The following is a 24,565-nucleotide window of genomic DNA, read 5'->3' on the forward strand; positions in this document are numbered from 1 at the left end:
CAGGAGCAGGGGGTCCCCTGAGTTTAGATTTCTGGCTCAGGGAACCCCCTGCTCACTGTACAATATTATTAAAAATACAGAAATGCTGCTTCTTTACCATAGCGCATAGCCGCTAAGGTAAAGAACGAGTGTTTATTTACTGTATATACTGTATGTGTTTTATTTATACTGTACATGTGCAGAGGGTCTCTGGAGCTGAACCGAGTTGGTTTCAGGTCGGTGGACCCCCTGCCCCCCGAGATACAGGCCACTCTACTTGGTTTAACAGACCGCGATCACGTGATCGGGACCTTTAAACGCAGAGGGATACCGGCACCTCATAAAGAGGTCTGTTTCTCGGGGGCAGGGGGTCCCCCGACCTGAAACCAACGCGGTTCAGCTCCCGAGACCCCCTGCACATCTACACTATAAATAAAAATGTATTTAAAATAATTTTTAATGTGTCGCTGTTTGCGCAGAGAGAGCAGCGGATCTCTCTCTGCTGCAAACACATCTCGCCCCCAGTATATGCATATACAGTACTGTATGTGTACAGTACTGTATGTTAGGGGTTATAGGGGCTGTTGTTATACAGTATATATATATACAGTATATATACTGCATTACAATTCACTATAGGGGACGGCTTCAAGAGAACAGCTCGCAAGCGCCCTCATGTGTTTTTACACGGCATTGCAGTTTTGTAGCTAGCCGGAATAAAATGCTTCAATCCCTGCCGGGAAAATAACGCAATGCACTCGGGCAGAAAACAGTCACAAACCTCAATACACCCGAGTATACCCGAATTCGCGGGACTAGCCGAGCTCAAATAAAGTGTGTCGCCAGTGTATATACTGAACATTTGACTGTACAAACAGATTAGACTGGACACAACACCTCACCTCTCCACAGGCCACCCTTTTTTCCTGAAAAGACAAGAAAACAAAAAATTAGTGCAGTTAATGTATGTGCGTACTGTATTATGGCATTGTGTGATATGTAGTACTACTTTAGATGGCTGGTGCTGCTTTCTCTGAAAAGAAAAAAATGACCAGTTTGTAGGCAGTTACTGTACTACTGTCAAACTAGTCTACTGGAACTACTGTACTGTATACTCTGACTACTGTTAAATACAACTGTATGTTACCTGATGGCTGGTGCTGCTCTCTCTGTAAAGAAAAAACTGTAACTACTGTACTGATTACTCTGACTATTGGGAAAGAAAAAATCTGTGCCATACTTACCTGTATCATACTGTACTTACAATACTACTGCACAGTACTACTTTCCTGATGCTTGCCCATTACGTGCGATCACAATGGGCAACACAGTCGCAATATGGTCTATATATTTATTGCAGCGTTCCACGGTGAGTACATCGTTCCAAAAACTCATTATGCCTTTCAACAACTCGTCCTTTTTGGAGGGTTTCGCTACTTTCCGGATATGGTCCTTCAGCTGATGCCAGACCATTTAGATCAGATTGAAGTCTGGCGATCTGTCATTGGAAAAAAAGGACAATTATTTTAAGAGATACAGTACACAGTAGAAACAGTGGGGAAATAAATGAGACACGGTCTACTGCACTTACTCCGCTGGCGTCTTCACCCAGTTTATACCGCGCTCAAGGATATGCGCTGTTGACACGGTGTGCTTCGGATCGTTGTCCTGGTAGAAGCCGTGACCATCCAGGAACTCGCGTGTGATATATTGCACTATCTCAGGGACAATGTTGTCTTGGAAGAAAGCTTTAGTCATTTTTCCTGCAGCAGGAAAAGAAAAGTGCTCAAAAAACTGCACAGTAGTACAGTACAGTGCATACATTAAAGTTACACTAGTAAAGTACAGTGCGTAAGGCTACATTATATTTGATATATTTTACCTTCAAAGATGACAATGCATCCTGGTCCACGCCTAGAGATGGCACCCCACACATGCAGCTTCACGGGGTGTTTTGGCCGCGGCTTCAAAGATATGCGTCCTTTTTTGTGGAATGCAAAGCTTGCAAATCTCTCCAGCGACACAGTAGACTCATCAGTGAAGATGCAATCCTGGAAAGTCTCCCGACTGTCGATCCATGCCTGGGCCTGGACCACTCTTTTGATTTTGTTTGCGTCCCGTATCATGGGGTACGCTCTGTAATGACAAGGAATAAATAATTTTAGCGGTACAGTACAGTTTCCTAAACAACACTTTTACCTCCTGTACTGTCCAGTACTAACCTCACACATCCATATTTCCATTCAATGCTGCGTCTCATCTTCTTTATGCTGCTCTCGGATACAGTCAGATTGTGCTTTTCCTGCAGAGTGTTTTTGACCCTTAATGCACTCTTCTCATCATTCTCCTCACTTATTTTGTCCACCAGAAGAGTTGTCTCCCTACAATGTAAAGAAAATATATTGTTTTATTAATATGCAGCAATATAAAATTTATATATAAATATACAAAATATATATACTGTTGTAATATAAATATACAAAATATATATACTGTTGTAATATAAATATAAATATACAAAATATATATACTGTTGTAATATAAATATAAATATACAAAATATATACTGTATACTGTACTGATATAAATATACAAAATATATATACTGTACTGATTTAAATATAAATATACAAAATATATATACTGTTGTAATATAAATATAAATATACAAAATATATACTGTATACTGTACTGATATAAATATAAATATACCAAAAATATATACTGTACTGATATAAATATAAATATACAAAATATATATACTGTTGTAATATAAATCAACAGAAATAACCAAAATATTAAATTTAAATAAAAATTAATTTTATTTTTAAGTTGTATAAATATACTTACGCGTTAGTTACCCTTGGTGCCCTTTTGCGGTCTCTGTTTTTTCCGTGTGCATGATAGCTCATGGTGGTTGCTGGCACAACGATGCCAGAAGTAGCTAACCAGCGTTGGATTGCAGCAAATCGGTGTCCGCTCGTGTACATCTTCTTAATTCGCATGCTGAGCTCCTTGGAAATCTTTTTAACAGGCATTGCTGCGAGTAGAAAGAAATACAAACACAAGAATGTATATTCGATGTTTAGTCGATGTGTATTCAATGTGCAGTGAATCCACAAAATGGATGGTGTATTTATACGTTAATGACTCACATTAGAGTATGCCAACTTTCAACACCTGTACCTGGTCGCCATGCATAAAAGGTTACACACTTTGCATAGCCCACCACTCGATGATCTTTATCTGAACTTGCCCTTGTCCAGATACTGCATTGTGCCACCTGCTTCCATGGAGCAACCCCGATTCTACTCTGCCGTGCCTGTCAAGCAGAAAAAACGAAAGGCGGTTGCCGTTTCCATGCCAAGGCAAAAGCGACAGGCTAAGGCCAATGAAGAAAACCTTCTGCTGACCCCAAAGGCTAAGGGTTTTCATAGACGTCAGCCTTATTATGTCAAGAAGATATACGGTGATGTACTCTCGACGCAAAACGATTGGCAGCCAATCCATCAAACCCGCAGACCACTTCCTCACATACGTTTCGACGACTCTGCCGCCGCTGTCCCGGAAATCTTCAGCCCGTCTTCTCCACACCTCGTCCTTGACGATGCCGCCGCCCTCCCGGAAACCCCCCGGCCATCTTCTCCAGTTCTATCCGACGACGCTGCCTCTGAAATCCACGGGTCACTTTCTCCTTTGCACTTAGATGACTCTGCTTCTCGCCCGGAAATCCAAAGGTCACTTTCTGCATCCCTTTTCGAGGACGCTGCCGCTTCTACTCTACCGGATATCCACAGGTAACCTCCTCCACTCTTCTTTGACATCGCTGCCGCTTCTCTCCATGGAACCCCCATCTCATCCTCCGTTGCACCCATCCACCCAGATGGTCACACGCCATGCACAAGAAGCAGCTCGTTAGACCGGATGCTGAATGGGATAAGTGTGGATCTCCCCGGGAACTCTATTGTGCTAGCAAAGATAGATCTGCTTCTGGAGACAATACTAAATGTGGAGCAACGGATGGTACAAATGGATAAACGGATGATACATATGGATCAACGGATGCTAGATATGAATCAACGGATGCAACATATGGATCAACGGATGGATTGACGGATGTAGAAGATAGAGGCTGACATAGCGGGCATACATTATTTGCTCGGTGTTAATGCCCCTGTTTCCCCGACGCTGGAGCAGGGGGGTGACATGGATGTGATGAATGGGACCTTCGACCCCCTTCCATCACCAAGCGCACCCCCTCCACCAGAAGATGTAGTGTACATGTATGCCGTTGAGGAGGACATGACAACCCCGTCAAGACCACGCCAGGAGACAACACGGCGACCAAGACCGGAGGAAAGCTTCGTCCCAGACAACCTACCATGGCCCGTCGCCTCAAGCACACCCGCTCCCAAAAGACCTACAGTCGCTCGCATCGATACGGTGCCCGACATCACCCTGTGCGATCTGCCACCGGCGCTCAGGGAGAAGTATAGGGTGAAGAGTGCTGGTGCACCCCACAAGTATGCCTTGTTACTTTTTAAGCACCATGTTCCCTACTCGTTGTACTGCGACTGGGCCTTCAAAGTGAACTACGACGGAAATCGCGTGAAAAAGGCGCTTCCTGCCAATTTAAGAGGGAACATTCGTTATGAAATGCGGTGCTTTTATCCAATTACAGATCGTGTAATGAAAGGCGTTCGAGACTGCATTAATGGCGTTTTGCGCCATGCAAGGAATCGGCCATTGACGGACAATGCGGAGGACTTTCTGTAAGACCATACTGTTGCGCTGAACTTTATTGTACTCTACATGATTTGACCTGCTGTACTTACATAAAGGAGATGTTGTTGTGTGTTTTTTTTACTTGTATTTATACAGAAATGTTTTAACTTGCTGTCCACACACACAGGACCTACACAATTCCAGTCCCTGGGGGCCGCAAACAAGCACGGTTTTCAAGGTTGTCCTGAAAACCTGCCCTGTTTGCTGCCCTCGAGGACTGTAGTGGTGCAGGTCTGACTTACAGTTTTGCACACCATCCCACTGTACTTTATATGTTTCTTTAATAAAGGAGATGTTTCGTTTGTATACTGCATTTTATGAATAAAGTTTTTTTTTGTAATCACAGGTAAGGCCATGGACGGACAATGTGGAGGACTTTCTGTAAGACCATACTGTTGTGCTGAACTGTATTGTACTCTACATGTTTTGACCTGCTGTACTTAAATAAAGGAGATGTTGTTGTGTGTTTTTTTTACTTGTATTTATACAGAAATGTTTTAACTTGCTGTCCACACACAAAGGACATACACAATTCCAGTCCCTTGGGGCCGCAAACAGGCACGGTTTTCAAAAGTTACCCTGAAAACCCGCCCTGTTTGCTGCCCTCAAGGACTGTACTGGTGCAGACTGTTTTGCACACCATCCCACTGTACAGTATATGTTTTGACTTGTCGTTCTTTAATAAAGGAGATGTTGCGTTTTGCTTATTTTATGAATAAAGAATATTGTTTTTAAAACATGTGACTGTAAACTATACTGACTGACATAAATGTTTTCACAAATGTAGCAGTAAACCATACACATGTTGATGTTTTGAATTGCTGTGCACTTAAAATGTTTCTACATTGTAAAGTATTTGTAAATAAATGTTTTTGCATTTACTCCACCAAAAAAAGAACATGTCGATTTGTTTTACATTGTTCCATTTGCTCCTTTGCTACTGTAACAAATTACAGTGTTTCTAGAATGTCGAGGCATACTGCACTGTATACTGTAGGCATGCTCAGTATAAGAGTATTAAAAAAAAATAGAAGACACAAACTGTACTGTACTGTATGTACTGGCACTGTATACAGTAGAAGACACATAATATATGTGATACATGTAGAATAAATGCATAGTTTTTATTTTTTCGGGTTTATTACACAGTATACTGTACTGTATATAAAAAAAGTATTGTACAGTATACTGTACGGCCGGAAAACATCAGCATACTGTTTCAGGTACAGTATTATATCCTAATCAATAACAACGGCCACTAAACTGTAGACTCCGGTACGTGGGTTTTTAAATCCGATTCAGCAGGCATTGTTACACAAAGCGATATTATCCACCGAAATCCCTCCATTAGCCGTTTTCTTTTCTGAGGAAAAACAAAAAGAAAAGTTTTACTATAATGGTCAGCCCCCTAAAGAAGTTCCCAGCCTGTCCCACCAATAATTTTCTCGGAGGGCGTCTCCTGTTCACATGCGCATGCGCCTACCGTCGATGTAATGACACGCATATGCGTTTGTATGCATACATGCATAGTATAATGCATACTGTATGCGTTTCAAGAAGGTTCCAATGCGCATGCGCCTAGCATTCCACCATTAGTTCAGTATCTGCAGTACAGTACTGTAGAAGCCGCTCAGCCAATAATATTGCTTACAGGCGAATCGCTTGACTTTTGAATCGCACCGATATTGGTACTGTATTGTCAAAATAAAAAAAACACAGAAAATAATACGGCAACAATACTCACCATAGAATTTCCCATTCAGCTGGCGCCGGCGCCGGTCCACTGCCAGTCCAGCGTTCTTGATTATCCATGTCGATAGTTTGCAGCGGGACTAGTCCACCTGTAGTCAGCTGATGAGGCTGGAAATTGCTTAGGTACATGCAAGCTTGATCCAAACTGCACGCGCAATCCGGCTCAGGCTCAGGGTTATCACTGACGGCGGGACCGTCACTGGAAGCCGGTGCTGGTGCATTGCTTGGCAGCGACTGTCGTTTCTTAGTTAGTTTTAACACGACCCTTCGCCTTTTGCCGTCATCATGATCATAGATACAGGAAAAAGCCGGTGATACACACCAATACCCTCCAACAAATTGTGGCTCAATACGATAAAAACAGGGATCGGTACATAACCTTTTCCTTATTGCACGCTTCCACGTATGAGGAGTTGGCGAAAATTTGTAAAAGTCATAGTTTTCGACAAAATACTGATAAATTTGAACAACTGTTGCCATCTTATCCTCTGTTGCATTAATCGCGGCCCATATCAAATACGCGTAACTTCTGTCGGGTTTTTGGAAAGCGGCCTGCACTTGAACACTCATGGCGGGCGGGTCTCTGGAGAATACTGTAACCGAAACTGGTCTTTGTCTTTCTTTAATATGAAAAGCCTAAATTGATACATTTTTGCAACCTCTTCCTTCAGTCTCAAGGCCAAGTTACAATAGCACACTGTGGTATCATTTTTAAACGAAACACCTGCAAGTCGACACATTACTGATGCGCATGCGCATTACAATTCATGAATATCTGCCATCTGGCGGACACGCGAAGAATGGCAACCTGTTACATCCGAACCATTCTCAATAAACGCATCAACCGAGCATCAGCCGCGCATGACCCGTGGCTGGGAACGCAAAATGAACGCGGCATGCACCAGGTGAAGAGCGTCGCATTCCAGGAAAAAGCCAGGGAAAAACCGGCGATTTGTTAGAATAAAAGCTGTTGCAGCAGTAGACAAATGTTTCACATTTCATCAGGGTTTAAATACATTTACGATTTCCCAGGCTACCATTTAATCTCATGCACGTCCGCTCTTGGGTTTCATTGTGTTGTTCTGAGAAAAATGTTGCAACATATTTTTAACATTTAGCTTCAAAATGTTTGCACATTTTTTTAAATTTAAAGTCAAAGAAAATTATTTTTGTTTTTCTGCACTGCTGTGTAAAATACAGATGTGATCACCTCTATTCTACTTACTGAAGTCTGGTAACGTTCTGGGCACTTTTACCACAATACTGTAAATTACACCCTGATGTTACGGTAGGGGGTGGCCGGGCTTCATAATAAAGGTGAATCCAGCTAGCTACCCCTAAAAACCGTGTGTCAAGAGTTGAGAATGACAGCTCTTGGGTTCAGTATTGTAATACCATGTGTTTCCTTATACCCATGTTCCCATTATACTGTCCCCTGTAGGATTATAAGATAGCGATGACAGGTGTGGTTAGGGTCCCTGTTAGGAAATAACTGCAGGACCGGAACATTTGGAACAGATGTGTGGATGTTGGGGGGCAAATCCAGATGCAGCGGACGTTATCCGAACATTTACCTGGGTACATTTTGCGTTGTGCCGCATGTAGGCTGTGATATATTCACAAGTTTTGCTGCGGCAGACATAATGACTCGTAGGATTAACACAGCAGGGGTCCCTGATCACGTGACTCAAGACATTCCCATGCATAGGAGATACCGGCACCCCATAACGGGGCCTGTATCTCAGGAAGCAGGGGGTCCCCGGACTTGAAATCAATACAGTTCAGCTCCAGAGACCCCCTGCTACATTACAGTACTGTTTAAAATTAAATAAACTCCATGCTATCGCCTGTGAGAGGCGCGCAGTTAGAGTGACTGATTCAGCCTATCTCTTACTGTGCATCTATTTCAGAGAGGCAAACCCCGGTAGGACTCACACAAAAGGGACCCCTGCTGTGTTAATCCGATGGGCCATTATAGTCTGCCCCTGCAAAACTTGTGCGAGTCACGGGGAGATCTCGAAATCCATTTTGAAATTTGTTCGAATTCCTGGCCTCTGCATCTGTAGGGTTAAAACTATGTAGAGTGTTACTGACTGGAGATACCGGTAGTACTGTTGTTACCCGCAAATAGTGTATGATTTGTGGGTACGCGTTTGTAGATAAAGATGTGGTGGGTTATGGAAGTACAATTTAATGTATAGCAAAACCCGACCTGTTTGGGGCTTTATATGTTCCCTGTCCCCAATAAACATGAAACTTCAGGAGTGTAAGTTTTAGGTGGGATATTTGGGTCGAACTCTATGTATCTTGTTTGCATGAGTTCGGGGGACAAATTTACCTGTAGTCCTGTAATTCTCCCCGACGTGCATGCATGATTTGTGGGTAAGCGAGGTTAATTACACCCAGGCTACACAGTGTCCTCCAGAATCCTGGTTTTCGAGCCAAAGTATCCCAGACCCATTTACCATACAGGTATAAGGTTCCCCAAGTTTATTAAACAATGTTTTAATGTTTTATACTGTAGGTATTAATGTTTGATACAGTATGTATGGATGTCTATACAGTCAGCCTGGGCATCTGCATAAGCGAGAGATGAGAGTTCACAAGTTTTCAGAGAGATGAAGGCTGGCTGGAGGAGACATCCGTCGAAGGCTTCCAACCCGACAGGCACAGATTTATGGAGAAGCGGGATTCTGTTCTTTAAAGCGAAGTCTTTGTCAATAAAATTACCTCCTGAACCGGAGTCAATGAAGGCGGATGTAGAGACCTGGAACTTGTCACCCTTGAGGAGCATGATCCGGCTCGGCAAAGTGTCTTGGGAAGAAGGGAAGGAAAGTGTGACAGGGTAAATAAAAGCCACCAGCTATATGCCTGGAAAACCTATGTCTAGTCTGCAGTGCAGCACTGACTAGGTTAACTTCAGCTGGGAACCTCCGGACAATTAGTGATCCCAGCTGCCTAATCAAGGTGTGTTAAAAACCCAGGCTGTAGACACATGGGGCTGGCTGTTGAGGAGAGAGGAGTAAGTTGCTGGAGAGATTACTGAAACAAGGTCTGTTATCAAAGTACATGAATTATGAACTGTCTGTCTCCTGCATAGAAGAGGGTAGCTGCCTAATATTTACACTGTCTGCTAAAGAGAAACTGTATGGTTTTGTCTGCTGAAGAAAAAGCAGTTTTCTTTTTGTTTGCTGATGAAAAGCTATTTTTGTTTTTGTGTGCTGTATATCTTTTAAGGCTGAATAAATAAGCCTTGTCAAGAAACCCATGTGTGTCGTTGCATGTACCCTGCAACATATGGTGTCAAGAATTGGGAAGGATTTTTTCAAAAGGCTCCTGCAGTTAAAGGGCCACACACACACACACACACAAGAATGGAAGAACTTTTGAAAGACTTTCTGTGCGAGCAGACCAGACAGCAGGGACAGTTAATGCAGGAGCAGGCCCGGATGCAAGCGGAGAAAGATGAAAGACTACAAGCAGCACAGGATGAGCGGATTGCCAAGCTGCTGACCCAATTCCAAGGGTCTGCCAGTCCAGAACTTGCAAGCAGAACCCCGATACTCCTGAGGAAAATGGCTCCGAACGCGGATCCAGAGGTTTTTTTACTGACATTTGAAAGAGTCTCCGAAGCTCAGGGCTGGGCTACAGATCGCTGCAACTGCTTTGGCCCCACTCCTCATAGGAGAAGCCCAGGCCTCATATCAGGGTCTCCCAGCAGATCAGGCAATGGACTAACGCCAAGTAAAAGCCGCCATACTGGATCGCTTAGGTCTGACCCCAGAGACCTACCGTCAGCAGTTCCGGAACATGAAGTACACCACTAAGATGAGACCCCGGGTCCTCGCTCAGCGATTATTGGACTTGTGTACGTACACTGGCGACACACTTTATTCGAGCTTGGCTAGTCCCACGAATTCGGGTATACTCGGGTGTATTGAGGTTTGTGACTGTTTTCTGCCCGAGTGCATTGCGTTATTTTCCAGGCAGGGATTGAAGCATTTTATTCCCGCTGGCTGCAATACTGCACAGTATATATATATATATACTGCATTACAATTCATGAATTTATGCCATCTGGTAGACACGCGAAGCATTGTAGCCTATTAAATCCTAATCATTATCATTTAACAGATCAGCCGCCCGTCAGCCAGGCATGAACCATGGCTGGGAAGGCAAACGCAACGGGGCTTGTCTGAGGTGAGGAGCGGCGCATTCCAGGTATCTGCCAGGTACATACTGGGTATTTGCTCGAATAAAGTGTGTCGCAGCAGTATGTGGACTGTCCACAGATGGAGTGCTCATTCAGCAGAACCGTCGCCTCGGCTTTTACTTGGGAAAATTACAATCCAATCCAGTAGCCCTGGCTACTTCCAGCCCTGATTGGGCGAAAACCCGTCCAGGCCTTGTAGATTCGGGCTCTGGGAAAACTCTGGTCCTCCATGAACGGTTACCGCCTAACGTGTGTTCTTTTGACTCCCCATGGAGCATAGAATGTATACACGGCGATGTAAAACGCTATCCGACGGCCAAAATCCGGCTACAGGTAAAAGGAACAGGAGGCTTACCTCGAAGTAGGAGTTGCTCCTTGGCTCCCTGCCCCCGTTGTGCTCGGTCGGGACTAGCCTTTATTTACGGACCTAATGGCCCCAGTCTTTCACGAGGAGCCTCCTTCTAGAGCTCAGGAGAACCCTGACAAACTGTTCCCCCTTCTCGGCAGACCTTTTTCCCAGTAGACACCGGGTTCAAAAGACTCGGAAGCAAAGACGCTTGAACAAACAGGACTGGTTGCAGAAATCTGTGTCTCAAGGTGACCATTCTAGTAGTCAGAGGTCACAAGTGATGGCTGGGGATGGCCCAAGGGAGGGGGATATGGGCCCTGGAGATTTACCAGACCTGTACCTCCCTGACTTTTGCCAGAAGCAAGGGGAAGACCCAGTCCTTGCTAGACAGTATGACAAGGTGGTGAAAATTGATGAACAGATTTTCGATGCACAGGGGGTGATAGTATTCCCCCATTTTGAACTATCAAAGGATATCCTATATAGGGTGAATAGGCAGACACAAACAGGGGAGGTCAACAGACAGATATTGGTTCCCAATGTGTTTGTTAAATATGTGTTCACTCTAGCCCATACTGTCCCTTGGGGTGGTCACCTGGGCAGGGATAAAACATTGGACCGTATTTCATCCCGATTCTATTAGCCAGGGATGCATAGTGATATTGCTAAGCTATGTGCAGCATTTCCGGAGTGCCAGCTAACTAGTCCAAAAGGACAAAAACCAGCCCCTTTGGTTCCTCTACCCTTGGTGTCAGTTCCCTTTGAGAGGATTGGGGTAGACTTGGTAGGACCTCTAGAACCTTCTGCGAAAGAACACAGGCTTATCCTTGTAATAGTTGACTATGCAACAAGGTATCCTGAGGCGTTCCCCCTGAGAACAGCAACGGCGAAGCAAGTAGCCAACAAGTTGTTGGAACTGTTCTCTCGGGTTGGACTTCCCCAGGTTAGTTGACAGACCAAGGTACAAATTTCATGGCTAAACTGATGCAGGATGTCTTAAAGTTACTAGAGGTCAAGTCTGTTCGGACATCGGTCTACCATCCACAGACTGACGGATTGGTGGAAAGATTTAACCGAACTCTAAAAGGGATGCTGAGGAAATTTGTAGATTCAGAGAAGAAAGCCTGGGATGAACTTCTCCCTTTTCTGCTGTTCCCCAGGCCTCCACGGGATACTCTCCATTTGAATTGCTCTATGGCCGCCAACCCCGGGGTATCCTAGACCTCCTAAAGGAGTCCTGGGAGGAATAGCAGTCCCCTTCTAAGAATACCCTTAGGAAGCGCCTGGATGTGGTCGGCCATTTTGCCAGGGAGAATCTTAGATTATCTCAGGACAGTCAGGAGAGACATTACAATCAGAATGCTCGCATGAGAGTGTTTCACCCAGGAGACCAAGTGATGTTATTGTTACCCAGTTGCGAGAGTAAACTCCTGGCCAAATGGCAGGGCCCATTGGAAGTACTCCGCCGTATGGGTGATGTGGATTATGAGATCGCTCAACCAGGGTCCAGGAAGGGTAAACAAATTTATCATGTGAACTTGCTGAAACCCTGGAAGAAGCAGCGGTCTCTATTCATCCACCCGGTGGAGGAGGAAACGGACTTGGGTCCTCAGCCTCCACGGGAGAACATTGTGAATGACGATAAAATCCCAATGGGTAAACAGTTGTCCTCTGAACAAAAAGGGGACTTGTTAGCAATAATTACACAATTCCATGATGTTTTTTCTGACTTACCAGGACAAACTAACTTAATTTCCCATGCGATCGAGACAGCACCTGGGGTAAAAGTACATTCCCGTCCTTATAGGTTGCCTGAAAGTCGTAGGGCTCTGGTAGAGAAGGAGGTACAAGAAATGTTACACTTAGGAGTGATTGAGGAGTCATGCAGCGAGTGGTGTAGTCCACTAATTATGGTTCCTAAACCCGATGGGAAGGTAAGATTTTGTGTGGACCTCCGAAAGGTCAATGCGGTATCCAAGTTTGACGCATATCTGATGCCAAGGGTGGACGAATTAATTGACGCTCTTGGTAACGCGGAATATATATCCATGCTGGACTTGACAAAAGGATACTGGCAAATACCCTTAGAGGAAAAGTCCAAATGCAAAACAGCCTTTGCCACTCCCATGGGTTTATACCAGTTTGTAACAATGCCATTTGGACTGCATGGAGCCCCAGCCACATTTCAGAGACTCATGTATAAGGTACTGAGGACCCATAGGAATTATGCCGCAGCCTACCTAGATGACATTGTCATTTATAGTAAACACTGGCGGGCCCATCTAAATAGGCTGAAAGTGGTCCTCAAATCTCTAAGAGAGGCAGGACTCACAGCCAACCCTAAAAAATGTGCCCTGGGTAAGGCGGAAACTAGATACTTAGGGTATGCAGTGGGAGGTGGAAAAGTAAAGCCACTAGCCGACCAGGTAGTTGCCCTGAAAGAAGTTCCGACCCCCCAAACAAAAATGCAGGTACGCTCTCTGCGGGGTTTAGCAGGGTACTACCGGCGGTTCATCCCCAACTATTCGGAAGTGGCAGCCCCTTTAACGGACCTCACAAAAAATTGTGCCCCTACACAAGTGGTATGGTCAAGGGAGTGTCAGAGAGCCTTTGAGGACGTAAAAAGGTGTCTATCAGAGGGTCCCATCCTTAGAAGCCCCGACTTCAACAGCCCTTTCATAGTGCAAACATATGCATCAGAGATAGGGCTAGGGGCAGTGTTGTCACAACAGTTTGAAGGAGTTGAACACCCTATCCTTTTCCTGAGTAGGAAATTGTTCCCGAGGGAAAAAAACTACTCAGTGATTGAGAAAGAGTGCCTCGCATTAAAGTGGGCAATAGAGGCTTTGAGGCATTACCTGGCAGGAGTCCATTTTACTTTGGTGACGGATCATGCTCCACTGAAGTGGTTAAATAGTATGAAGGATTCCAATGCCAGGTTGGCTAGGTGGTATATGGCCCTCCAACCCTTCTCATTTGAGATTCAGCACAGGCCGGGAAAAGAGAACGCAAATGCTGATTTCTTTTCTAGAGAAGGGGTGGATGGTCGGGCTTCAGCCGTGCGTAGCCCCAGCCACACACTAACAGGGGAGGAATGTGACAGGGTAAATAAAAGCCACCAGCTATATGCCTGGAAAACCTATGTCTAGTCTGCAGTGCAGCACTGACTAGGTTAACTTCAGCTGGGAACCTCCGGACAATTAGTGGATCCCAGCTGCCTAATCAAGGTGTGTTAAAAACCCAGGCTGTAGACACATGGGGCTGGCTGTTGAGGAGAGAGGAGTAAGCTGCTGGAGAGATTACTGAAACAAATCTGTTATCAAAGTACATGAATTATGAACTGTCTGTCTCCTGCATAGAAGAGGGTAGCTGCCTGATGTTTACACTGTCTGCTAAAGAGAAACTGTATGGTTTTGTCTGCTGAAGAAAAAGCCAGTCTTCTTTTTGTTTGCTGATGAAAAGCTATTTTTGTTTTTGTGTGCTGTATATCTTTTAAGGCTGAATAAATAAGCCTTGTCAAGAAACCCATGTGTGTCGTTGCATGTACCCTGCAACAGAAAGATAGTGCCCAATGTGATCCCCGTATATATCATTGAGCTTTGGCATTTCCCGGTTTGAGTGGGCAGCGAGGTAGTTGATGACCAGGGTGTCCGCAATTGTGATAGAGGCTGCTGTCCCGCCGGTGCTTTTTCTCAGTGAAAGATAGTCGGTGGCTTCCCAGTTGCATAGGTTCAGGATCATCTGAAAGTGAAGGATCTATAGGAACAATATTGTGGATAGAGGGTCTAGCCGGAAGAGCGTTTTACCTTTCTCTCCTGGAGACGCTGGTCGACACGGATACGTACCGCAATGAGATCCTCTAATTTAGTAGGTCTTTCCTGAGCAGCCAGTTGACCCTTGAGGGGTTTGGCTAACCCCTGCCAGAAGGCTGCAGACAATGCCTCATCATTCCAGGCTGTCTCTGCTGCGATAGTCCGGAATTTAAGAGCGTACTTAGCGACTGGCCGGAGACCTTGTGAAATATGAAAGAGAGAGGATGCTGCCGTGATCTTGTGACACGGGGTGTCAAAGACCTGCTTAAATTCTTTTAAAGCAAGAGTAGTCCTGGGTAATCTGTGGTCTTTGTTCCCAATTGGGGGATGCCCAGGCCAGGGCGTCACCGGTCAGCAGGGCGATGATATAAGCTGCTTTCGACATTGCAGTGGGAAAATGAGAAGGGGTTAATTCAAATTGAATTCCACATTGGTTAAGAAAACCTCTGCATTCATGGGGGTCACCAGAATAGTGGTTAGGAGTAGGGAGACGTGGTTCAGCAGACATGGTTAGTTCCGAAGAGGGTGAGAAAATCACTGACGGTCTCGTATGTCTAGTCTAGTAGACTAGTGTCAGAGTCTGTGAGTGTCAGAGTCTGTGAGTGGCAGAGTCTGTGAGTGTCAGAGTCTGTGAGTGGCAGTCTGTGTGTGTGAATGAATACAGGCACCAACCCACAGTCAGTCATAGTCAACCCATGTGTCACCCACTCACACAAGTGCCAGTCTGTCACCCACCCATCTACCCAAGTGTCAGTCAGTCAGTTACCCACCCAAATGTCAGTCACCCACCCAAGAGTCAGTCACCCACCCAAGAGTCGGTCACCCCCCCACCCCCTCACCCACCCCCCCACTCCCTCACCCATCCCCCCACTCCCTCACCCACCCCCCCCACTCTCTGTGACTCAGTGTCTCTGTCTCTGTGTGTCTGTGTGTCTAGTCTTGTTGTCAACTTACTAGAGAACAGGAAAATGATTTGTATTTCAAAAAAACATTTTGCAATATTTTTGTGAAAATGTAGTGGAGGCCGGTCCTCCAAGAGCAAAAAAACATTAGATTCTTGCACGCAGCATACATTTCATTCAGCTTTATACAGACAAAATGGAGGCTCATTCTCAAGATGGTGGCATCTTACATTCACCCTAGACCACTCCTCCTTTGACCAATAGTCCAGGTATATCACAATCTTCTCAATGTATGTAGCCAGGTCCTCCGGTACCACCCCTTCTTACCCTGGTGCTAATGGAAGCTGCAGGGGCGGCCGCGGCACTCAGGGCACCGCCATGTTATGCGTGATTCGCGCATGCGCAGTAGCGCTATAGTTGCGTCGGCCCCTACAGATAGAGTTGCGCATGTGCAGTGATACAGGAGAGGCGGCCATTTTAGATAGGAGCAACCCCAGCGGCGGCCATTACCAGGGAAGGCTCTGTGTGGGACTACAAGTCCCATGAGCCTCAGGGAGTTGGGATACCAGGTGGTCACAGCAGCCAATGGGGTTGTCAGAAATCTCTGCTCTCTGATTCTGAAACATTCCACGCGTTGGAGAAAACAGACAGTTGGAGTCAGTTGGTGCTGGTAGGCAAGCGGAGAGGAAGTGCGTAGTGCAGGTGGTCAGTGACCCACTGCATAGGCCAGAATATTCCCCTAGGCCCCAGCGCAGGCCCTGAGTCACCACCAGCTTGTGGTACTGCAGGGAACAGACCTATATAGGGACTTTACCATTTACTGATAGTAGCAGTCAGGGACACAGCATCTTCCTGAGCTACAAGGTGATCTGTAGTTTGGGATAAGACTGCATTGGGGAGTCAAGCCTCGTAAGAGACCTCCCAGACAGTGAGGAACTACTCGTGAGAGATGACGCTGGATCTGCAGATCCTTTTTGTAGTATCAGCGACTGGGTGCTGTAGCGCCCGGCAGGTATTATTATAAAGTGCACCAACACCGCGCTGATCCCGCCTTGGGGGGTGGGTTTCATGGGGACACTAAAGGTTAAGTGACCAAGGGACTGGTCCAGTACATTGGACATGTTGTGGGGTGCACAGGGTGGTGGGGAAGGGACACTTGCACAGTGGGTGCACTCTGAACTACTGGTATACAGCTATATCATTCTTATATGTGTATATGTCATTCAAGCTTATAACTGCCATATAAGTGTGTATGTTCACTAATGTTATTTCATGCATATGTGTTATTAGGCCCAACGTATTTATATATATATATATATATATATATATATATATATATATAGTAAACTGTTACATATACTTGTGGTTTGTTATTATTGTTCTTGTCCAGGGGAATCTCACATCTAGGGGATGCTGGGCAAGTGGAGGCGCTGCCATTTACTATTGTTGCCCCAGGCTCCCAGTTAGCGGAGGCTCAGATCTCGGTGAGCCAGCAGGTATATACAGCATCAGTAGCCTGTCTAGTCATCAGGAAAGAGGGTTCCATGTACAAGAAGAAAATAGAATAGAAAATAACACAGAAATGTGTTTAACATTTGTTTTGATATTTCTTTAGTATGAACATCAAGTAAAAAAGAAAATTAAAAAAAGACAAACAGGAAGCTTTTTTTCTGAATGTTCCAAAAGTAACAGTTGCTTCTCCTGGACTTGAGAGTTAAAACACAGATATAGCCAAGCTCATTTCCCCCCAGATACTGTACCTCAGCAGGCGTTCCTCACAGAGTTTCCATAGCGTTCAATGGTAATGTTTGCCCAGAATGTTAAGGCATACCTTTACAAAAGGGAAAATCCAAGGGAAAAAAAGAACATGAAGATTGTTTTTTACATTGTGCTAAACATGTACTCAGAGCTATAAAAAATTAGGTACACAATTATAGAACAAGACAATAAAAAGACAATATGAGTGTTAGAGCTACTAACGTAAATGGAAACAATGTGGGAGGGAGTAGTAGTATGTGATGAGCGATGGAACACCATGTACAGTTAGTGCAAGTAATCACATAAAGGTTGTTGCTAGAGGATCATGAGTTAAAAGTCACAAAACAAGAATCTGGATAAAGTAGAACAGGGGTCTCCAAACTCAGTCCTCAAGGGCCGCCAACAGGCCGGCTTTTATGGATATCCCTGTTTCAGCACACGTGGCTCAATCAGTAGCTCAGACTGAGCCAGACTGAGTTTGGAGACCCCTGCAGTAGAACAAAGGAACACAGGCTTGTGAGAAGATAGCTATCACTGGTAGAAGGCCCATTGAATTGCTTTCACTTTCACCAGGAGATTTTGTTTTAGTTGAGTTTTGAAAAGAGGGAGAGTGGGAGCTTGGTGAAAAGAGGTCAATCCGGCTATCCAGAGATATGGTTCTGCAAGGGAGAAGGATTTCAGACAAGACAGAGCAATGGAAATGGTTGGAGTAAAAAAGAGGCAGAGCGGCATGTGCATGAAGGGGTTTTACAAGAGATTAGAGATGTGATATAGGAGGAGATTCACTAAATTCCCTTACTGAGCTTCACACTGCTATCCAGTCTTATCTGCCCTTCAAATGAATGGTGGTTAAGATGGATAACGCTGCAATACCTAATATAGAAGTTTAGTGTTTCCCAGGCATAGATAAGTGTAAAGGTACAGTATCTAAGGCCTAAAATGACAGTAAAATAAGATTACAGGAAATGTGTGAAGCTTTCAGAAAATAAAGAGACAGCAGTTGGATTTTAACTACAGTGGCGGCCGCCTTTATTCTCCTGCGGCCTTTTCCCAGCGATTTTAAAAATCGCGGGCAAATCGCGGGATGATGCGGGCCGTTTTCGGCCGTTTTGGGCGCATGCAGGCATTGCTATTGTTTAGCGCTAAGTGCTTCCATTGTCTAGTGCTATTAGCGCTATCGGCTGATTTCGGGCCGCGTGGAGAAGGCCCGTGAGTGTCGAATAACATGCCTGCATTTTTCCGGGTAAGTCGGAGGATAGGAGGGGCCGCGACAGTATTGGACTTATTTCATTTGGTTACTACAATAGGCTCCCTTTTATGTAATATTTAAGCAAATTTTGGATTCTCTATGATGTCCTTTATGTAGGTTTTAAGAGAAAAAATATTTGTTCTAGTTTTGTCTTTTCGTGGATTTCATTTGTACTGTGCCAGTTGTAATCAACCCTTTCAAAATAGCTTGCTTAACTGCTGGTGCTATGTACAGTATGATAATGTGTTTAGTTTAATTAGATCTGACACAAAAATGAGTCCATGTTAATTTGTTAATATATAAATTATAATCTTGCTAGAGCTTCTATTTGACCCTAATGCTGTTTAATTACTTTATAATGCCTTAATTAGGATACTTTATTAAATTGATCATTGAAAAAGTAAGTTATTTTTTGTGGTGATTAAATTACAATATATAAAATGCTTCTGTATAAGTAATACAAACCTATATTAAGACTGCAAACAGTTCACAGTAAAGATCATTAAATGCCATTTTTTAACCCCTAATTTGCCTGAGAAGATGTCAGTAGCGATGGCCAATATTTTAATAGACATCCGAGTCCGCTGCAGATTTGCAAGTTCTTTCATTTATTTACTTAATAGAATTTCTAGCCTAATCATTAACTCTGTGTGTAACTGGATTGAGCCCTGTCTGTGTGTCCAGTCCACTCCTTGGGCTGGTGTCTGAGCCCTTCTCCTCTACTGTCTCTGTGTCTATTATATAAAATATACAGCAGTATAATAATAATGATAATAATGATAATAATAATAATGATAATAACAAAAATAATAATAATACTGTGTCAATTTCAAGGAGTGTTAAACACGTACACATTTCGTTTATCTCATTCTCATCACCTAGTGTGCCAGTGCATAGCCCAGCAGCCATTGTCATTTCAATACTAGAGTTGCTGTATTTTATAGTGGGGTACCACTGATATATATATAAAATTAAGAAAATTGTGTCGGTGTCCAATTATTTCTGGACCTAACTGTATATATATATACATATATACACAGTTAGGTCCAGAAATAATTGGACACCGATACAATTTTCATAATTTTGGCTCTATACCCTACCACAATGGATTTGAAATGAAACAACTGAGATGCAATAGAAGTGCAGACTTTCAGCATTAATTCAAAGGGTTGAACAAAAATATTGTATGTAAATACAATCAAAAGTTCCAGCACTCACTGACTAAAGAATAATAGATTCAACACGGTAAATGCCAAAGTAAATAATTTAATGTAGGCACAAGATAATAAAGTTAAACCTGGAGTGATGTGGCATTAGTGGGTAGATAAAAACCCTACAGTGAGGGTAGTAGGGAACAGGGAACCCTGGGATAGGGAATGAACAATAAACAAAGACAGCTGCTTAGTGTGGAGTGAATAAATTAGCCTACGTGGCAGAGACGCGCCTGGATGATGTCATCAAAGCAGGTCATTATCTGGCAGATGATTCCAGGACACACACACAGCAGCTACACGTGGAGGCAGCAGGAGTTAGAGGAAGAGACGTGAGATAAGAGACTTTTGACCTATTGGTTTGGACACTGAGCTTTCATGCATTCTCCTCTGGCTGTTTGCAGGACTCTGACATTTTGAGCTTACAGTAAACTCTGTGATTGCTGGTTGCTGCTCTAGTGGTTGGGGAGACTAGGGACCAGGGAAGTATCTTGTGGTCCATAAGACCCGAGGAAACAGGCCTAAGGCTAAGGCCCCGCTCCCAGAGTCAGCGCGCCCGCACTGCAGTCAGGCGGGGCGCTGACATACACAGACCGCGATATGCGGTCTGTAGGGAGCGGGAGCCGGAGCGGGAGGTGGGCGGGAGTGGGAGGCTTAAGCGGGAGGGGGGGCGTGGCTTGAGCGGAGGGACCCGCTACTCTCCCCCCCTCTCTCCATGGCTCGGGCTGCTGATTGAAGGTAAGTAAAGCAACACACACACACAGACAGAGGCAGGCACTCACGCACTCAGGAACACACATACACACACACAGACAGGCACGCACGCACTCAGACACACACACAGACAGGCACTCACGCTGCTTTCACTCCACACTCCTCCCCGCTCCCCGAAGCCTCTCCTCCTCCCGAAGCCTCCCCTCCCCATTGGCTCACAGCCACACCAGGTGACGCGTCAATGCTAGGGATCACCATTCTCTTGTATCCCATAGCGGCTGACGCGCCACAGCGTGTAGTAAGCTGTGCAGCCAGGGGGACCGGGACCGGCTCCGCAGGATTCCCCTGCTGGTGGGGAACTCGCGTGTGGCCGCCCACGCCACCGAGCGCAGCGGGACCGAGGCCTGAGGAAGGGGTTATTCCCTGAAACGTTGCCCCCTTGATTACCCTCTCCCCATTGGTTTTATTTCCCCCCCCCCACTGTCTTTGCTTATTGTTCACTCCCTATCCCAGTGTTCTCTGTCCCCTACCACCCTCACTGTAGGGTTTTTGTCTACCCACTAATGCCACAGCACTCCAGGTTTAACTTTATTATCTTGTGCTACATTAAATTATTTACTTTGGCATTTACCATGTTGAATCTATTATTCTCTAGCCAGTGAGTGCTGAAACCTTAGTTTGTATTTACAATTGTCACTAGGGGGAATTGGGGTCCCCCTATGTTCCGAGGGCACCCTGCACATATTCATTTAAACACTTTTGAGTGCTGTCTATTCTGTATTTATTGTAAAAATATTGTATGAAACGTTTAGGAATGGCAACCATTTTCATACACAGTCCCCTCATTTCAGGGGTTCAAATGTAATTGGACAAATTAACACAATCATAAATAAAATGTTCATTTGTAATACTTTGTCGAGAATCCTTTGCAGGCAATGACTGCTTGAAGTCTGGAACGCATGGACATCACCAAACGCTGGGCTTCCTCCTTTGTGATGCTTTCCCAGGCCTTTACTGCAGCTGTCTTCAGTTGTTGTTTGTTCGTAGGTCTTTCTGCCTTAAGTTTTGTCTTCAGTAAGGGAAATGCATGTTCGATTGGGTTGAGATCAGGTGATTGACTCGGCTATTGCAGAATATTCCATTCTTTGCCTTAAAAAACTCCTGGGTTGCTTTCGCAGTATATTTTGGGTAATTGTCCATCTGTAAAGTGAAGCGCCGTCCAATCAACTTTGCTGAATTTGCCAATGTAAGCCATGCATGCCCATGCAATCACACTGCCTCCACCGTGTTTTACAGATGATGTGGTATGCTTCGGATCATGAGCCGTTCCAAGCATTCTCCATAGTTTTTTCTTCCCATCATTCTGGTACAGGTTGATCTTAGTTTCATCTCTCCAAAGAATGCTGTTCCAGAACTGGGCTGGCTTTTTTAGATATTGTTTGGCAAAGTCTAATCTGGCCTTTCTATTCTTGAGGCTTATGAATGGTTTGCACCTTGTGGTGAACCCTCTGTATTTGCTCTCGTGAAGTCTTCTCTTTATGGTAGACTTGTTAATGGAGGAATAGCAAGCCTCCATTGTTTCCAACTTAAACCAAGTGGGGACTGTTTTAAATCAATGTTTTCAATTAACATTCTGAGGGTCTATTAAAGGCTTTTAGTACACTTGTCAGAATTGAACTCATGGTTTGAGTTTAGAAATTAGGATATTTGAGGTAGGCAGCAATGGTGTAATGTTTTTTAATATAATGGTTTGCAAATAAAGTTATGTGCCTAAGGCAAAGCAATAACACAGGTTGCAAGCTGATATAATTGTTAATGGAGGAATAGCAAGCCTCTATTGTTTCCAACTTAAACCAGATGGGGACTGTTTACAATCAATGTTTTTAATTAATGTTCTGAGGGTCTATAAAAGGATGGGTGGACCTCCCAGAGTTTAATTCTGAGCCTTATGAAGCCGAAGTCTCGCGAAACGCGTAGCTCCCAGCCGGCCATCCTTTTTTGTCCAAGAACAGCCTCAGTAGCGGTCACAGAGCCCAGCTTTCTGACGTCATCATCCCATTTCCCTGCTTTCCGGACACGGCAGCAGGGACTGCAGCTGTAGGACCTGCGCCTGCATTACGGCTGCTGAGCAGGACTTTGTTGTGATATGCGTGCCTTTCCTTTATATTTTTCAATTATTGATTACATTTGGCGATTTTCTACTAAAATACTTGCCTCACCATCTGTTCGTGTACTCCACGTGGGAGACGCGGGGATAGAGGATAGAGGAACAGAGCGAGGATTCCCTTTGCCCTACCTTCCAGTTATCCGGCCCCTCTGATGTACGGACCGGGTTATGAGTACTGGACTGTGACAGATACCTCTTGATGTGATTGTACTTACACTAGGCGTGTAAGTATTATTGATATATACTGTTCCCATTCATATCCTCACCCTCACCCACCCTCCTGGCTTTTCTAACCCTTGAGGTTTGCTTGACCTGAAGACTGCTGAAATCTGTTTAACCCTTGCTCCCCCTTGTTTTCCTGCTTGTTTCTCCTGTCCAGGGTTTTGGATAAACCCTATTGGGGTTGTAGCAGAAGGGTTCATCAATATAGGTTTTTTGATAAACTGCCTAGGGTTATTTGTCACCATCAACTGGTAATATTTAACCCTTTCTTTCTCCTTTGGGTTTCCTATTGTGGAGATTAGCGCCGAGGTTTTTCGTTATTTTCAATAGGAGTAAGTAGTCTGAGAATAGTATCTCTATATACTCATATTATGCATCCAGTATAAGTCTATTTATACAAACTAGCAACGATTCTCTAATTGTCCTAATGAAAACACCTTATGGATATATTTTTTATCAATCAGAGATAAGACTCATGTAGCAATAGAATACCTAAAAACACATATTTTTTCGATTATTATCAGTCAGTGTATATCTTAAAAGGAGCATTGTCGCGTTGTGAGATATAGTATGTGTCAATACAGCAAATAACAGTCCTCTATGGGAATGGTTCTGGCATTTAAGGTGGCCAAAGGATATGATAAACGTCTCTCTCCGCATATCCTATGTGAGAAAATGCAACATAATGACGACATAATCCCTGCATACACCACCTAATATATGTAATAATTGCCCCATGGATTAGTGATAAAAAAGCCCTGAAGGGGTTAAATAAAGCATATGCTTATGTGAGTAGTGCAAATAAAAACTGGCCAAAGCCAGTATCAAAGTTACCTTACTGTCGAGGTAAACGGTGGGTGCACAAATTCCCTGGAGTGAATATGATAAAACTTTCACATATTACTTTCTGTCAGCCTTATACATTCACCGTCAAAGGAAGGTGATGTCCAGACTGACACTGGAGTGTATTGTACCTGCACTAATTGGAAAATTGGTAGGGGCTCTGTAACTGCTATGTAAAGCAGATGAGCCAATAAACCTACCACTATGACGTTTCAGTGATACTATATAATGCCCTTAGGGAGTATGCAGCAAGGAAAAGGATTGCCTAATATTTGTGAGAAACTGTACATAATACCGCGCTCCTCCCTATAGAAGTTTGTTGCTGGTAAAAAGATAGGCCATACATAGCATATGCGGTCCTTTTAATGCAAGTACTATGCATGCACACTCTATACCTACGGATGGACGCGTACTGCCTTTGCTGCAACTCTTTGTGTTGTAGATTAAACAAAGGCAGTAGTTACCTTAATTGTCAAATAGAGATGTTCTGTGTCACTGGATGGTGATTCTACATAAAAAAGGTGTTCATTAGAGATGGGCAAAATTATTTTGCGTGTTTGGATCCGCCTCGGATCAGCCATTCCTTTGGTCCGCGGATTTTAACTTATC

Source organism: Ascaphus truei, chromosome 1 (assembly GCF_040206685.1).
Source record: "Ascaphus truei isolate aAscTru1 chromosome 1, aAscTru1.hap1, whole genome shotgun sequence".
Lineage (NCBI taxonomy): Eukaryota > Metazoa > Chordata > Amphibia > Anura > Ascaphidae > Ascaphus > Ascaphus truei.